Source organism: Olea europaea, chromosome 11 (genome assembly GCF_002742605.1).
Source record: "Olea europaea var. sylvestris chromosome 11, O_europaea_v1, whole genome shotgun sequence".
Taxonomy (NCBI): Eukaryota; Viridiplantae; Streptophyta; class Magnoliopsida; order Lamiales; family Oleaceae; genus Olea; species Olea europaea.
Genome location: NC_036247.1, coordinates 19,026,838 through 19,031,814, shown reverse-complemented (window position 1 = coordinate 19,031,814; position 4,977 = coordinate 19,026,838).

Genomic DNA, 4,977 nt, shown 5'->3' with positions numbered 1-4,977 from the left:
GTAACAAATCAAAAGTGTTGGGAAGGTCTACTAGTGTTCCAAAAATTTAAGACTTTTGCTGCAAATGTCCACCTTGTAACACCTTAAACATTTAATCATATTACATAAACATAATGGTTGACATAATGTCAGGTGGCAACCTATCATTGGACTATTTAAAACACAGTCAATTTTTTTTAACCAATCACATCTTGCCAACACTTATTATGTAAATCATTATGTCTCCTACTTTCTAAAAAAGTAGCATTATTCTTAAACCTTTTAGAAGTGTGCCCTGTATGGCTTCAACGAGAGAAGAGAGCAGCAGTTCGCCAAATCGGGTTGTTCTCTTGCTAATAAATCAACAAAATTTGTCGAAAATTAGAAATGAAGTGATCGAAAAGAAAAACCTTCTCAAAATCAATTCTTGAAATATCTATTCACGAATTGAGGGATTGATTTCATTGTCAGCCTCATTCGAAGGATGCAATGCTAAACAGAAACATACAAATTGTATTTAGCCCAAGCATGATGAAAGATACCAGTCACAAAGTTGTTCCCGTTTGCTGGTTAATGTTTTAACATCGTCCCATGGCATACGTCTGTGTCTAGTGGGCAGTGGTCTCGTATTTTGCACAGTCTGTCTTGTACATATGAGCTATTTCTGGCACTAGAGGGTCATCGGTATTTGGGTCAGTCAACAGGGAATAGATGGACAACAGGACCAAGGCCAGTTTTTTAAGACACAAATCAATTCATGTGTTGATGCATTCATGAGATCAAGGGGCAATTGCAACAACAGAAACAAGAGGGCAACATAAGCATATTCAAATCCTGAAAAGGGATGCTGCCAATATAGCAACATGGATAATGAAGATATCAAACCACCAACCAAATTGTGTTTGACGACCAATTGAAAGGCGCAAGTCCCTATCTCAACATCTAAATTAGCAAAACCTTGGGAACTAAATACTTATGCTGAAGCAACATTAACTCCTTGTCAAGATGAATTTGGTTAAATGGAACGAGCCATTTTTAAGGATAATTTTAAAATGATGTTATGTAAAAATTAAAGTAGTTTATATTTAAAAATTAAAGTAGTTTATATTTAATATTTTGACTTGAATTGATTAAGTAGTAGCTGCTTTCTACACAACTTCAAATTGGTACTAAGACTTCAGTTGTCAGAGAACATTGAGATCAAACTAAAATTACGAGTATTTTAAATTTTTCCTCTCTTCTACTTTCTATTTCTCATTGCATCACCTTCGCTTGGTAAATTAGTGCCCGTTTGGTAGGACTTTTCAAAAGCAACTTTTGAAATTAAGAAGATACTTTTGTGCATATTTAGAAGTATTTTGTCTTATTAGAACAATTTTTAAAGAAAGTTGACTCAAAATGAATTCTTTACAAAGTTCTTCTATCAAAAGTAGAAACAAAAATCCTGCTAAACGAGCCTTATTCCAACAAGCATATCTCAAGTAGCCTTGGAACTATAGGGACAAATGTTCAAATCCTGCCAAAAAATATCTTTCAAATTTACAAATCCCCTTCTTATAAAGATGTCAATTCTTTAAAGGATGCATTTTATTTAAAAATTTGTTAATAATATTAATCTCAAAAAAATCATATTAGATTTCTCAAAAAATAAATTAAATTTCAAAAAATTGAAGAACAATTACAAAAATTTTCAACAAAAGAAAAGATTCCAAATTTCCAAAAGCAAATTGAAAAGAAAATTTGTTCTACCATTCACTAAGTTGTCAACAAGGTAACAACAATTCAATAATTTGCTGACTAGGCAAAAGCAATGAGACTTCCAACAACGGATATTGAAAAACTCAACTTATTCTCCTATTGGGATATTCATTAAATGGAGGTCAATGGATTGGTTGAGTTCGTAGATGACGGTAGCGGTGAATTGACTTAATGATGCTTAATGTTTTGATTGGTGTTTTGTTGATGAAGTGACTTAAAAATACTTGACGCTAAATGGAGAAAGTGGAGGGATGGTGGTTGTGTCACCTTTTTTTTCCTATCATTTTATTAAATTGATTCCAATGTTTTAATTTGTGCTGTCACTTTTTTGAGTGTTTATAACTTTTTTGAATTTTTGTCACTTTTTTTGAATTTCTGTTACTTTTTTAATCTTCATCACTTTTTTCTGTCACTTTTTTTAATAGTGATACTTAACTTTAAGAAATCATATTACGTTACTTTTTTAATAAAAAACAGGACATCGTACCACTTAATTTTACACAATATTTTCACTTCTTGTTCATGACAAACATCACTTTAACAAAAGTGATTTGTAAAAAAAGGACACTCAACTTAAAAAAGTGACATCATGTTACTTTTTTATTTACTTAATTTTATACTATTTTTATTTTCAGAATACTTTTCATATGATTTTTCAAACACCCCTAACTTAAAGGATATTTTTGTAAGTTGACATTATTTGATTCGTTCTGTCCAATCCATTATTAGTTTGGACTTTTTCACTAAAGGCTTGGAGTAACTTCTCGAAATATATAAAAGTGAAAATTACATAGAAATGTGGTTTTTAACTTCCATTTCGATAATCAAGTACAAAGATTTTTTTGTTTCTTTTTTATTTTTTTCAAAAAGTAGGTGCACCCCATCCCATACACACCCACACTACACCAAAAAATTTGTGAGCATCTACTCTCTCTCTGTGTCTACATATACAATCGCCTACTCTCTCTTTTTCTTCATCTAAAGATTTGGGTGTTGCCACCACCAACTCTGGCTAAGGCCAGTGTCACCAAAAATGGGGTCACAACAGCCCACGCTCCACCTTGGTAAATATCTCTTCCACTTCATTCTTTTTCCCTTGTAATGGCGAAGAAGCTTAAAGGTGGCGGTGGTGCAATGGATGTTATGGCACACTAATGGCTATGCGGTGGTAGGTTGCAATGTACAGATCTATATGGTGGTGGTGCGATGGATGTACAAATTTGCGTGGTGGTGGTGAGATGTACAGATCTGCATGGTAGTAGTGTGGTGGTGGTGGTAATGCCAGGGGCGGAACCAACTCATGCCCAGTGCAAGCAGAGGCATCTGCCTGCATTGGACTTTGAGCCAGCCCCATTGGATATATATTTTGGAGCACTAGAAATGTCCGTGGCCTCTAATTCATTTGCTCACCAGAAATATCGAATGGAGAAGATGGGCCAAATTATAAGTTATTTAATTTTTAGTATAATGTTTTGTTATAATGTTGTTATTTTTTCGCTTTTAATAACATCGTCTGCACTGAAAAAATTTTATAGGTCCGGCCTAGGTATTGCAAAGGTGAGGATAACGATAGCAGTCGCGCTTGGGAACAGATCTACACGGTGGTGGTGGTGGTGGTGGTGGTGGTCAGGGGCGGAGCCACCTTAAGTCCAACGAAGGCACATGCCTGCACTGAGCTTTGGGCTGCCACTGGAGAGTAGGAAGTTCCAATTGTCCATGAGCAGCAAAATTGGACAAAACATGAATGGTTGGAGACTAAAGGACAAAAGGAAACCAAACTGAAGGACTTGGAGCCCAATGCACATGTTCATAGGATTGTGCACTAGATGTAGTGTAGTACAAGAAGCATAAATGTTCCTGACCTAGGAGGTCCCATCTGATTTGGATTTTGGATGTCCTACTTCTCTGAGTGGCATTTCTTTTGTTAAGTTTTTTTTTTTTTCTCAACTGGCCCTATATTTTATTTTACATTTTGAAAGTAAAGCTGGTCATTAATTATTATGTTCTTATGGATCTAATATTGCTGTCGTCGCTTTAAGTTGATTGGCTAGGTACAAAATGCTCAAGAATTACAATACCTAAATGCAATTACTGCTAGCTAGTTTTGTGATAACATGCTTGCTCTGCTTTACATTATCGTATCAGGTCGGCATGGAGCTAAATAATATCGTCTAAAATTTTAGACGATTAAAAATTGAATAAAGTTTTTGTTATGAATTAATAGAAGTAGTGTTATCTATAAACAATGATGATGAATATGCAAGGAACAAATGTAACTTAAAAACTAACTTATTTTTTTGTACTTTTACCATCATTAAATCCATGGTCGAACTTTACTTGAAATTGAATATTTCATTTTGTTTATTGTTTTATTCTTTGAGTTACAAATTAATTAAGAAAAATCGAATGCATATTGCATACAATAATACAAGGATCCAAATTTAAAGTTTGTCTTAGATCCCGAAAACCCAAAATCCAACCTTAATTAATTTTTTTGCCCGCATTGGATAATTTTCCTGGCTCCACCCCTGGTGGTGGTGAGGTGGATTTATAGATTTGCGTGGTGGTTAGGGGGTCGTGGTGGTGGCGGAGATAGTGAGGTGGTAGCGACATTTAATTGGTGCTGATGGGAGAGGGTGGGACCAAATTATTTGAGTAATTGTAACTAACACAATGAGTAATTTGTGACCAATAAAAAATATGAAATAAAAATAATATGTAATTCATTTGTTATTGTGATCTTATTTTTTTAATTAATTAATAAACCATAAAAATTTAAGAAACGGACCACCTAATATTCGAAAGAATTTTATAAGTTTCTTACATTTGAGCGTGCATCTTGAAACTATGATAATTATATTTTTTTTGCTATATAAAATCACATAACTAATTTTATTTCAATTCCCTACAATTAAATCCTATTGGTTTGCTATCTTAACACATTACCCTTCCGAACCATAAATAATTTAGTATTGAACTAATAGACCATTTTGTCCCTATTAATTATTTTCTCACTTAAAGCTAACATTTTCTCCAACAGTTTCTCTCCATTTTATTTTTTATTTTTTAATCAAATCACGGTAACAATTTTCTCGTTATTGAATATTAAGCTCAAATTATAAAAATTATAATAAGAAAATAAAAAAAATTATAATAACAATTATAGAAAGCCTAATACTTTTGAATATATATCCCAGTCATTGGACTTCCTTCCCCTGTATTAGTAGCTCGTGCAAGCTG